The following is a 14,618-nucleotide window of genomic DNA, read 5'->3' on the forward strand; positions in this document are numbered from 1 at the left end:
GTCATCATTGATAATGTACTTTATTACTATTATATTAAAAAGTATAATTAATTCCAGCAGCATTAATCAGAAATTATCATAGCTGGATCTTAACATAAATGGACCATTTGTTTGACACACTTGTGTCTTCAGAAAAGTGTTTAATCCACAATAATTCCATGAGACATAAACTTTTTGGTTTTCCTCATTACTCAAGAATCAGTCATCTGGGTGAAATGTAGACCAATTCCACTTGTCTGATAAAAAAAAAAATGAATATGGTAATGCTTTGAAGTATGGCCTGCACAGGCCTGGGAGAATGAATTAACAGACACAGAGTGTTGGTGCTCTACCAAAGCATTCTCAACTTTATTCAGGAAGATAGGTCATATTTATACAAACAACATCAGGCTGTATGTCTCGGACATCTTCAAAGTATTCAGTTATACGTTACATTATATAAATAGCAAAGAAATGTAATTGTTGATTATAAGATGTAAGTAATACAGTATCAGCACAGTATGTGTAAAAGAGTAAGTAGACCTACATGAAGTACAGTATGTCTATTTGAGAGATAAAAGGACAGAGAGTGAAGCCTTGAAACAATATTAACAACACAAATTTATTCACAGTAGCAAATGTATGTTATGGTAATTGCAATGCTGAAATATCATTAAGTATTCCATATGTAGTGAATTACCCAACATAAATCAACAGTGTTGTAACTATATTGCCACAGCAGTGTGCTTTCTTTCTAAAGGTTTCTGTCACCTCCAGCTGTTCTGATCAGTGTCAATGACACTCTCACTAGCAGCTTGAAACTGAACATTTGTTGTCACAATGCTGCCAACACACTTGAGAACATAAAGAGCTCAAGATGGCAAAAGGTAAAGAGCATAAAGATGGCAAAAGAGCATCTGAGCAATTCATAAGGGAAAAAATGGCAATGTCAAGCAATGAATGTTTAGCTATGCTTTTTATCTTTATAGACTCAAATGTTGCCTTCACCTTTTCCATTTGAACTGTATAATGTGAGATAATAAACGTATATGGTCATTTCATTACACAAAGAAAAACTGCCTTATTTTTAAATTCCCAAAAGTCATTTCAAGAAGCAGTGAATTTCAAGCACATAACTCTCAGAACTTCCTCTCGAGAATGTGCATGTTAATATGTGTGCATGTTTCTAGAGCTCTTGTTGCTGAGTTAGACATAAATATGTGCATTCTGCATTGATTCTCTAGTTCACTTAATCAGTAATCACTATTCCACAGTAATTCCTGCCATTTGGTTTCTGATTGGCTGAGATGCTCACAGGGGATGAGTCATATGTTACAACCTCACAGCAACTCATATTTCTGTAAGAATGTGTCAGCACTCTGCAATGCACTAGATGTGGTAATTGTTTGTGAATTGAATTTTGAATGCTACATACCATTGATTTCATTGATGCATGCAAAGAAAATTATTCAGAATAATTTTTAATTAAATTGATATATTTTGATTAATACACAGCACATATATATATTGTTTAAAAACTAGAACAGTTCAGCGTAAACACATGATGTAACAGGAGTGCAAAAAATGGATGCTAGGCAAGTCATTAACATGGACCGTGGAACATGCTGCCAGCTGGCTTGTGTTTTAAGAAGATTAGCTGGAATACCTTGTTATCATAAAATTATTTCTCCAAACTGCAGTCAGTGCTGAGAATCAAATAGATGTGCTGTGTGTATACTTCTCTGAGGTTAATTGGGCTTTCCTTCTCTATCAAAGCTCAATAAAGTGATTCATTATTGTCAATTACAACACTGGCCTGCAATCACAACAGTTGTTTTAATTCCAGTTCTCTATTTATTCAAAATCAGGCCTAAGAAATCTGTAATGATCAGATTTATTTGACAAAAATGGCATTTAACAGATGTCATGTATGTATTTGTTAAGGTGTAGAAATTACAGATAATGCTTTACCACGTCTGCAGTTAGTAAATAGATTACATCTGACCATGACATATAGATGGACTTTCTTCAGGAAGATCACTGATGAACTGCACTGCTGCCACCTGCCTTCAGTCTAAATGTCATTGCATCTGCATATACAGGTGCATCTAAAAAAATGAGTATTGTGAAAAAGTACATTGTTTTGTAACTCATTTCAAAAAGTGAAACTTTCATATATTCTAGATTCATTACATGTAAAGTAAAACATTTCAAAGTTTATTGGTTTTAATTTTGATGACTAGAGCTTACAGCTCATGAAAGTCAAAAATCCAGTCTCTCAAAATATTAGAATATTTCCTAAGATCAATAAAAAAAATATATATATAAAAAAAAGGATTTGCAAAATGTTCAAGTTCAAGTTATTTAAAGTGTAATAAAATAAAGTGCATAAAATTTTTATTTATGCACTGAGAACTTGGTCGGGGCTCCTTTAGCACAAATGACAACATCATTGAGGTGTGGCATTCAGCAATCAGCCTCTGGCACTGTTGAGCCTCCACTCGTCTGTATTGTTGGATCGACTGCTTCTCATCTTTCTCTTGAAAATATCCCATAGATTCCATATGGGGCTCAGGTCAGACATATTGGCTGGCCAATCAAGCACAGTAATATCATGATCAGCAAACCACTTGGAAGTGGTTTTGGCACTGTGGGCAGGTGCTAAAGTCCTGCTGGAAAAGGAAATCAAGATCTCCATAAAGCTTGTCAGCAGATGGAAGCATAAAGTGCTCCAATATCTTCTGGTAGACTGCTGCATAGACTTTGGACTTGATAAAACACAATAAACCAACACCAGCAGATGTCACAGCACCCCAAATCATCACTGACTTCAGAAACTTCACACTGGACTTCAAGCAGCTTGGATTCTGTGCCTCTCCAGTCTTCCTCCAGACTCCAGACCTTGATTTCCAAATGAAATGCAAAATTTACTTTCATCTGAAAAGAGGACTTTGGACCACTGAGCAACAGTCCAGTTCTTTTTATCCTTAGCCCAGGTAAGATGCTTCTGACATTCCTTCTGTTTCAGAAGTGGCTTGGTAGCCCTTTTCCTGAAGAGGTCTGAGCATGGTGACTCTTGATGCACTGACTCCAGCTTCAGCCCACTACTTGTGAAGCTCTCCCAAGTGTTTGAATCGGCTTTGCCTCACAGTATTCTTAAGCTTGCAGTCATCCCTGTTGCTTGTGCACATTTTCCGACCCAATTTCTTCCTTCCAGTCCACCCCCCTACCAGATGCCTTGAGACAGATGGCTTGTTTTTAGTAAATTTCTAACTGCATTTGGCAATGGCAGATTCTGGCATGTGTAGACAGCTACCTAGGGCATAATATTACATGATCCATGTAATGCGTGAGGACGAATCTCCACTCGCAAGCGGATTTTCTTCACTCACACAAAACTGGACATAAGCTTTTAAATATACATTGTTCTTTTATGAATTGGCTCTGCTCTCACTCTGATACTACATGTACGCTCAAACGTTGTCCTCGCATCACTGAAGGCCAAAATAGTTTTTTTTTCTAATTCAGGTGAAGAGTAGGCTTTTCTCACTAAATGGAAGCAAACTGATTATAGCAGCCTTCTCTAGTTATTTTGTTGTCAGTTTCCTCTTAGCTCTGCGATGTATTTTTCACTGTGTGAGAACCTGTCTGATTTGTAGTGTGAGAGCAGCATTGTTTGTCATGGATGGCAACAGTAACTAAAGAGGGTGGGTCTTTGCGAACGGTCAATTAATAGTTTTCACGTGACATCATACACTCATAGGAATGCCCACCTGGAGGACAAAACAAAGTTTAGTTTATTTTCACGCAGTTTGCATTGAGTAGTAATGTAGTAAAATGCAGATATTAAAAGGTGAAATTCAGTAAACATCTTACTGATGATGTATATTTTGTACAGGTAAGCATATGAACCCAGAATATAAACACAATGTGCAATTTCACGTTAAATAGAAAAACCGTTATAAGGAAAAACCATTAAGCGGATTGCGTTCATATTCTGACCTCATCTGCTTGCCTACGTAAACTATGCATCATTAATATAGTGTTTACTGAATTTGATATTTTAATATTACTGTTTTAAACATATTAAGGCACTTTAAGTGTTTTTACAACATTTGTCACACTGTTTAATGATTGAAATAATGCAGCGGGTGCTTAATATGGATTACAAATGGCCAAAACTTGCATTTTGTTCACATACCTTTGTTTTATTCTTTTGAGAGGTGATCTAGCCTAAATATTTGCGGCTTAGAAACAGATGGAAAATTGATAGGCTTGTTCTGCAGTTCTATGGATGTTTTGCCCTCTAGGTCTTTGAGCCGGTCACGTGACTGACAGCTATCAATTGGGTTCTTGGTCACCTCCATGACCAAGACCTTGCTGATTGAATCAATACAAAATTTAACAACCAGCAAGCTGTGGGAGCAGTCTTGGGGTTTTCAAACTTCCAACATTTGACATTTGTAGAAGACATTTTTTTCACTCCTAGAAACCTTCATTTCATGACTTGATAAATGTCATAGGTGGAATATAAGCCACAATATGGATCAAAGGCCAACTGACATAGAGAAAAGAACCACAACCAAACAGAACCATAACGTCTTATGAGTGCAAATATTAGAACCAGTTTATATTTAATATTATGTTATTGTATTTGAACAATAACATTAATTATAGGACATGCTGATTAAATCAAATAATAACACATACCAATATTTTTTACATTTCATTATTATGGGAGACGAGTATTGCTGGAAGGAGTGACTTCTGGAGTGTTTTAATGCCATGCATACTCAAATTACAGAGTCCACTGTGTAATTCAACAGCAATTTTCATACCACTTTTACAATACAGCATCTGTTTTTGCCAAACCATCACAACAGAGTTGGTTGAATGCGATGTAAATAATTTTCACACCCCACCTTTATCTGATTTCTCACTACACTATAAGTGCAGAGAGAAGAGGATGAAATGTTAAGCCCCATATGGTCTTGCTGCCAGGGCCAGCATCCAATCAGAATGCCTCGAGTAGCAAGAAAGTGACAGAATTGGGCCTGCACATTTATTACAGAGCTGAGAGCAGTCATCCAGTCCCAGATATGGAGAAACAGGACTAGGATTTCCTATTGACTGGTCTTTTTTGAGAAAACATTCTGGTAAGGGGTTCATGGTTAAATGAAAAAAATAACACAGGATTGCTGATTAAGAGCTGGGCCAATAGGTAATTAACTGATTGAGTAACTGCTCAGAAGAATACAGTTACATCCTGCTCTTATCTCTAAATTCTTTGTAATCATTGCTTGAATGATTATAGATAAAAAATTGATGAGATGACATCCTTCCATAGTTTAAATATAAATATACTTTTGTTCCTCTATGTTGTGGTGTGAGTAAAGAGCTGTCAGCTTTCTGCCTCCACCCTGCTATAGGCTGCCTTTTTCCCAGAATTGCAAGAAACAAAGTCAAAATTGTGAGATAAAAAAAGGAGAAACATCAAACGTAAAATATCCAAACATTAAATTAATTTGTAATTTATATATTTATTATAAAATAACAATACCCTTTTTAAGGGGTGAAATGTGACCTGGAAATACTTTCATGAAATTGCATTCATGTATGATTCAAACCAATCTGCACAATCCAATTCATTAGTCTCACTACACACTGGACAAGATAGTCTGCAATTACTCTCATTTGGCAACACAAATCAGATTTGACCATACCTCAATCAATTATCCCAGTGTGCGTAATAATCTTTAATGACATATTTCTGCTGTGATTGATTTTTGGATTGAGTGGAACCACGAGAGAGAGAGAGAGAGAGAGAGAGAGAGAGAGAGAGAGAGAGAGAGAGAGAGAGAGAGAGAGAGAGAGAGAGAGAGAGAGAGAGAGAGAGAGAGAGAGAGAGAGGAGGATCATGTTAGACACTAATCGGTTTTAATATGCCAAAGATTCCCTAATGAATTCATTTGTTGATTACATTCAAAAAGACCAAGAATAGGCTGCAATGAAGGAGGGATGATTCAAAACATTTCAAAGTAATGGACTTTAATCTTGTCTTCATATTTAAAAAAATATATAGACATTTGGTATTTCTATACAATTTCTATACACATCCTATATACAGTATGTAAAAAATATCTACACACACAGATGGTGCCCAAAGCTCATCCCCAGTTCACTCCCTCTCTCTCTCCTGTGTTTTTCAATCATTCCATTTGTATTGCTAAATCCAAGGATTCCCTTGATACTTAAAATAGCACACAGAAAACCGGATTGAATACTCATTCATAGCCCCCATATACTTTCATCTCATTCTATGAAATACCTTCACTACATCTCTCATTTCAGATGTGCAGATGCCAATGGCTTTACACAAACAGCAGTTCAATTAATTGTATGGTGGGAGGAGCCATAAAAACTGTATGCGTGTCACGATGTTGATCCTGTTCCCAACACAATGGCCTAGAGGAGAGGACTAAATGGATTTTTAATGCTACAATAAATGTGCCGATCATTCATACTCACTGCTGTCTACTGATTTTCCCCAGGATGAGCTCATAGATACAACAGTAATTATTTAATGTTATGCCTATGCTCTTTAGTGAACATAAAAGACGTTTATGGTTTAAACTGATTATCATATGTGTGATTCTCTGAACAACTAATCATCACAGATTCTGCATTTGGCTAAATGTGACTCTGAAGATGGTTAATTCTCTTTGAATGGCTGAGAAATGAGGACAAAGGAATGACTGACGTATGGTGTCATATATTCACATGGACTGAAAAAAGCATTGATGACCTATTTTAGCATACTATAGACAAATCGCTTAAGCCACGTACTTGCTTTAAACGAGCTCTCTTGAAGACTATATTCACCACATGGCATTTCGATTATGCTGCATTCCAATGATGGATATGTACTCTCCCATCACAGACACAAACACATACACACATATACAGTACATTTTGTATAGGGGGTATTGATCATATAAGTTAACATCAAATTCTAGTCAAATGTAAGATTTTTAGAAAAAAAGTAAGCATGAGGGTCCACCCTAAGCCTGACCAGCAGTGGAGCCAAGCGTACATATGAATTCATATGAATACACACAAATTAGCCACCAATTCAGCAAAATTTAAAATAGCACAAATTGCAATTCTGTAACCCAACCTATCAAGGAGGTCTAACTGTCATAATGTTGCTCATCCAGCTGTGACAATGTCCATAATAATAATTCCACTACTAATGGTCCGGTCTATGTCTGTCTTGATAACAATAAAGTCAAATGAGGTAAGTTATTTTGCAAGAGGTTAATAAGAGTCCATAAGAGTGAGACTCTAACTGTATTTGAAACATCGTTTCCATGCAGGAAAAATAGAGCACACACATTATATAAATATAATGCCTTGTAAATGGTGATTTCTTTATGGTTATGTACAAAATCTCTGCTTGTGTGAGAATGAACATAGGCCTACTGCAGTCAGATGTCTCAGTAAAACACTTCATGTCCAATTGATATTGCCTATGACAATTTAAAATGCTCTAGGAAATTCTACAGTTAATAAAGTGAAAGTAAATGAAGTCTTGAGTAATTATGATTGAGATTTTGACCTTAGGCAAGAGGGAACGAGACTGTCACCTGAGTTATGAATAATTTAGTCGCTATTTTAACAAACTATAAAAATCACCTGAGAGCTTCTTCCACTAAGCGACCTGATCTGAATACTGGATGGACAGAAGTACATGTGCTTGTATAAAGTAAATGTTTACATTATGATCAATTTAAAACATTTGCAAACCAAAATTATAAAGATTTAAGAGCTGAAAATTATTACAATTGTACAATTGAAATTATAGATAATCTGTTGGAATATCTAAATATTTGGTCTCCTGCAGGAAACACACCTCTAGTAAAGTTGATGACTTTATTACTACTTTAATATGTGAATACACCTCATTAGTACTGTAGATCTGCCTATAGTCATATTTGTTCTCTGGACTCTGCTCATCTTAGATGGGACTGACTAACCGTCTAATTTCTGGTTGACAGCTGTTTTTAGCCTAGTTTAATCATTATGAACAAATATATTAAACATGACAGACAGACAGCTGTTAACTGAGATAAACTGTATCATCATGCCATCCGTGAAACCACAAAGCTCCAATTTCCATTCACTCCTCTCCCGTATAGTGAATATACTGGAGTCCACTATAGTGAATAGGACTAGTACATTTCAAATGCAGCTCTTGTCCGCAGCATGTCACATAATCAGCTGGCTTTGAACACTATAAATTAGCTTTCGCGTATCACTTGCTGATCACTTGCTCCAGTTTTAGCCTGTAACCATGGCAACAGACTGCACTTTCTAGAGAGAGGGAGACTGAGAGGAAGAAGAGGAAACACGTACAAACAAGCCAAGGATCTGATTCCATCCCACAACCTTAATGCACTGCCATTGCAGAAAAAAAATAAATAAATTAGAATACAACAAACTGCCCAAGTGATGACATGATTAGGCCTAGTATCACATTCTCTTGCAACATTAGATTTATATTTTATTAAACTGCCACGTACCACAGCACTAATGAACTCTATAAGTGGGCTTAAGGCTGTACCATGCATTGACTGCATACCATGTCAGGACGGCATCAACCAGCAGAGACTACGCCATTTATACAAAGATTAGTGCTGTTAGGCCGGACAACTTTACATTGTTTACACTTGAGAGTACTAAAAGAACAGTAATGCAAAACTTACATATCCAAAACAGGTCAAGATGAACTTGTTATTAATCTGTTTTATCAGGCACAACATGAAGCAAAGTTAAGTTATTTAGCAAACAAAGCAACTTGCCGCATTAATCTAATGAATATCAAAGGCGTGCATTAACTGGCTATTTTACAATGACTTCCAACATGGCTCATCCAATCACAATATAGAGACTTAAACTCTGCGGTTTTGAGGCCGGTTGGATGTAATGGAGACGGCTTATGGTAAAGAAATGAACATTCGATTCACAGGCAACAGCTCGGGTGGACATTCCTGCAGTCATCATGCCAACTGCACGCTCCCTCAAAACTGGCAACATCTGTGGCATTGTGTTGTGTGATAAAACTGCACATTTTAGAGTGGCCTTTTATTGAGGCCAGCCTAAGGCACACCTGTGCAATAATCATGCTGTCTAATCAGCATCTTGATATGCCACACCTGTGAGGTGGATGGATTATTTCGGCAAAGGAGAAGTGCTCACTAACACAGATTTAGACAAATTTGTGAACAATATTTGAGAGAAATAGGCCTTTTATGTACATAGAAAAAGTCTTAGATCTTTGAGTTCAGCTCATGAAAAATGGGGGCAAAAACAAAAGTGTTGTGTTTATAATTTTGATCGGTGTATTTTACAATATTGGTGTTAATGTATGAAGTGTCGAAATGGAGCTGTTTGTGTTGCACGGTTGCACCTAGATCATAACTATATTTGCAATGCTGTATACCATTACCTTGTTATAAAATTATTCATACCATGATATCATACCATGAAGATTTTGTTCATACTGCCCACTCCCAGGTGGGCTGTAAAGAGCAGAAATAGGAATGGTTTGACAAAAGGATGCTACCCCTCATCTCTCTCTCTCTCTCTCTCTCTCTCTCTCAGCTAGTGATCTAAAGATGATAGTAAATTATCCCATTTGTTCCTGGTGTTTACTATGTGGTTTGTACAGCTGAAACTGTACACACATGTATCACACATGTAGTGTCATAATGAAATAATAAATGATGGCCTCTCTCATTCAAAAGGCTGTAATGCTACCTGCAGAATGAAAATACACTTTTATTAGCAACAGTTATAAACCGTTTCAAGAAAAAGCTGATATAGCTGAATATTTAAATAAAAACCTATTTCAGCATATAAATGAAAAGGATTCTTACAGAGCATGAATGTTACAGCACATTCCCAGTGCATCAATATTTCTCAACCACATTATGCTAAGAGATTTCTGATATTTCAGATGTAATTATGACAATATTATGAGGCTTGTCATTAAGCTAGGGCTGAAGGAAATATTCCAGGGCCCCAACACAAGAATTTATTATGTCATTAAGCTAGGGCTGAAGGAAATATTCCAGGGCCCCAACACAAGAATTTTTGACCTCAGAAAAGTGTAAAAGTGATTCAAAACAGCTTTTGCCATTGTAGTTAATTGCCATTCATAGCAAACATATGAGAGTGGAGTAACAAAAATCTAAGGAGAAGAATGGGGTTCCTCATATCGCTCTACATAGCATCATTTGAAAATGTGCTGTACAGCACCTTTAAAGATATGTGCAATATAGCACTTAAAGTGGTTCCCCTATATCTGTTTGGTCTTTGGATCAGATTGCAACAAGTGACATGAACATGCACATGTTTTGTTTATCTGTCCTCCTCATACTTCTTGTAAGATGCCACTCAGGGGGAGTGTTTCCTTTCCAAATTCAGTCAAGCTAATAATATGCTTCATGCCAGTTAAGTATAAACATTAGAGAGAACAGATAAGTGGAAAAAAGCATGCATGTGCTTATGATTACCCTCTGATTTAACATATGCAATAGCTTGAACTACAGATTAAGATACTGTATTAGTGTGATAACATTCCATTAGAGACCAGAAAGAACCATTCTAATGCTGTGTGACACAACTCCCTAATGCACACAGTGAACAGTCACATATAATGCAAGATGGAAAGTAGTAATCTGACATTTAAAATAAATAAAGGCACATAATCGTTTTGTCTGGCAGAAAGAAAGGGCAAAGACTGTAATTCATGGTAACTTGCTGACAAGGCTTGTGAAACAGACAAGGAGTTTGACAGCATACTACTTAAAAGCCTAGCTATTGTTCTGAATTCCACCTACACACCTCAAGACAGGCAAGTCTACTGGAATACAGAAAGAAGCAGTGTGTGTGTGTGTGTGTGTGTGTGTGTGTGTGTGTGTGTGTGTGTGTTGGGGGGGTCATTCTAAATTTCAAGAATTCAAAACAAAATTCTCACTTCAATTAGGACTGCACGATTATGACAAAAAATCATAATTGTCGATTAATTCCTTGAAATTGTAATTGCGAGTATTAGTTATGATTATCACAATTTACATTGACGGACGTTTATACCATTGTTTGAAGCAACTTCATGCCATATTTGTACACAGCAAAATCCCCAGAGTTAAATCAACTTTAGATGAACAACTACTGTTCAGGCTTTTAGACATGAAAATGCATCACATAATCCGTATTACCACATAAACAGTGGTAACTCTGCTTCAGTGTTACTTTAACACTCTGTAGATTGGGACAATGTACTCTTGAGCAGAGTTGATTTAACTTTAGGGATTTTGCTGTGTATGAAAATAAACAAGCTGAAAACACTCAAAGAAAAATCTTTTATTGGTTTTCTATAGCATTAAGGCTCAAATGTCAACCGTACATTGGATTGGTTTCTTCTTTAATAATAAAAAAGCAAAAATATGAATGGTATTATAATGTTATACAAAAACTAAAATTAAAACAATGGAAAAACCCTTAAAATAACCTGTAGAAAGAAAGACACACATCTTAAGCACTCAGAATAACATAAGTGGACTTTGGACGATTAATTTGCCGCTTTGAACGATTACGTAATTGTGGCATCTGTTATTGTAATAGTGATTAGAAATTCGATTAATTGTGCATCCCTAATTTTTAGGCAAATAAACCAGAATATAAGAAAGATAAAACAGCAGTGTACGAGCAGTATAGAAAAATAAGTAGATTTATGTTCAAATAAAGTGAATTCAAAAATCTTAATCAAACAGCGGTAAGGGATACATTTTAAACAGTACTGTTTATTTACTTTTTATTAAATAGTAATACTGTTCAAAACTTTGTGGTCAGTAGGACTTTGTAATGCTAATGTCTCTTATGCTAACCACTGCTGCATTTATTTGATTAAAAATACAGCAAAACAGTAATATTATGATTATTACAATTTATAACTCTATTACAAAAATTCTATTTAATTAATTTTGTAATGACAAAGCTGAATTTTCAGCAGCCAGATGTGCCAAATGGACTTTGAAAGATTAATTGCCGCTTTGAACGATTACGTAATTGTGGCATACATAATTGTAATCACGATTAGAAATTCGATTAATTGTGCAGCCCTAACTTCAATGAATAATTTCCTATAATAATAATAATAATAATAACAATAATAATAATACTTGTACTATTTGGCAATATTTACTAAATCAGCAATTAGGAATCTTTAGAGAAAACACTAAAGGCGTACAAGTAGAAATTATGTGACAGTTTTATATGATGAATAAAATGAAACTAAAGTTATTCACTGTAAATAGTGTCCTTCTCACAGATCCATCAAGCCTGATGTCAATGTAGTCATATAAAGGTGTTAAAATCACCAGTCAGTTTTTGTAGAATATGATATACATTATGTGGATTAAGAATGAAATGCAGAATATATTGAATGAAAATTAAAAGCACACAGGACTAAAAAAGAACAGACTAAAGAATAACTGTTCATCTAAGGACTGATTCAAACACTGATCCAAGATGTGAAGCTTTTGTCTCGACATGTGCCATTGTGTTTGTTGCTTTAATGACCCTGAGCGTTGCTACAGTAGCTATTGTACCGAAAGGTCAGGTCAGTTGCGTCACATTGCATGGATTCCACAGGGGATTGAATAGAGCCCTGGTCACAACACAGTGGACTTGGCTACACCTAAAGCACTTAAGATTAGAAATACCAAGAACTAGAAGCTACATAGAACAATATGATACAATAAAAGGAACAATACAATGGACTAAACTGTGCACCATTGCAAAGAGGTCATCTTCATCTCGTTGAAATATGATGTATTCTGGCCATAGACTAAAATCAGTGAGCAGACTAACAAAAATACTACTGAGCAGAAGACTTATGTGCTCCCAGCACAGATGTCTGTATTTCCCATCAGTAGTTGATACTGCTCCAGGGCCTAGTTTCCACTAAAGGGTTTGCATCACTAGACTTACAGACAGTGGGAATTCACCGCAGGCCATGATATGTCTCCTAATATTTTACTGGTTTAGACACTAACATAGTTGCATAAGTGTCTTAAGTTCTTAAAATGACCTAGTAGCCTACATTTCTCCTCAGGGATCAATAAATGTATGTCTTTTTTATCTAATGTTCTCCTCAGAGGTAATGGTTTTAGAAGAAATATGGATATTAGGACACAATAAAAAGCCAAAGTCATTTGCAAGTCTGAGCTAGTAACCAGGCTATTTATTAACATTTAAAAAACACATTCCCAATTTTTTCTATTTGTGGTTTGGGATCATGATGTTTTAATGCTGCTCAGGGACAAAGAAAATCCAGAGTTTCCTCTTAAACTACCAGTGGGTCGATTTCAATAGGAAGGTTCTTACCGCACTAGAGAAATCACTCATAGCCTCAAGATCCAATGATGTGATTGCATGAGCCAGAAGATTTGTTTTCTACCAGAATAAATGAAAATGGTCTCAGAAGGGGGAATGGAAACAGGGAAATGTGAGGGTGGTTCAGACTTAACTGAAGTCCCATTTCTTCTGAGGACTGTTTATAATTCCTTTGGAAATGTTAAACGGCATGTCTCAGAAGAGAATAAAGAAAGGAAAATATGTAGGATACAAGCCAGTTGCAGATTTGGGCAGCTTTGAGGATATATTGTCTGTTTTTGCAATTTTCACTTTGTCATTCCATACAGGAAATGGTGGAAAAAAGGGGAACCATATCCAAAAGTCACTTGCCATATATGGAACGATGGATTTTTCAGGTCTTAAGGCCCGTTCACACCAAATACAAAAACTACATGACAACTATATTAGGATGATAATGTATGTTTACTGTGCACATCTGCGATTACAAACACAAGACTGTATTCAAGTCGCTGTATGAATATACTGTATGTCATGTCTTTTTTCTGAGAAAGAAAAAAAAAGTGCTCTGGAAGTGATTCTAAGGATACTGTTCCTTAAAGCAGTTAAATTAAGCACATAGAAATTTCTGTTCATTAACACTTTGCCCAATTAATTGAGTCAATTACATATGTGTCCACAATAGACAATTAAAAAAAATAATAATAAAATGTTACAAGTTTTTAAAAAATGTATTCACGTTGGTTCATATGGTTTAAAAAAAAAAAAAAAGAAAAAAAAATTTAAATTGAATGTCTCTTATAATGTTACGTGGTAAACAATCAAGTAGAAAAAGAAACATTTTCCTTACACATTGAATAAATCTTAATTATTTTTAGGGGAAAACTTTTTTTAAATATATTTTTCAAGGTAAAAAGTATTATTTACTAAATGAAATTATTTCTGAATTATTAATTCATAAATACCATGAAGATTTTGGGAAGTCTCTTGACAAACAGACATGAGGGTCTGCTGGGGTCTTCTCTCGATGTCATTATTTCCTGTTTTTAGGTTTTGTTTTGCTTTGCTTTTTCCTTCTGCATGCTGTTTGCATGCACCACATAACTTTTATCTGGCGAATTTTTCAAATATTGATTAGAAAGCAGCAAAGCAGTTTTAAGAAATATTTTTTTGAATAATATTACTCCACAACATTTCAC

General features: G+C 35.6%; 1 protein-coding gene across 1 annotated transcript in view; it reads right to left on the bottom strand.

Annotated features, from left to right (window-relative positions):
* Positions 1 to 14,618, bottom strand: part of LOC109055830 (neuronal membrane glycoprotein M6-a) — a 54,883-nt gene that overhangs the window by 38,213 nt on the left and 2,052 nt on the right. The window lies entirely within an intron of this gene.

The sequence above is a fragment of the Cyprinus carpio genome, chromosome B1 (assembly GCF_018340385.1).
Source record: "Cyprinus carpio isolate SPL01 chromosome B1, ASM1834038v1, whole genome shotgun sequence".
NCBI classification, from domain to species: domain Eukaryota; kingdom Metazoa; phylum Chordata; class Actinopteri; order Cypriniformes; family Cyprinidae; genus Cyprinus; species Cyprinus carpio.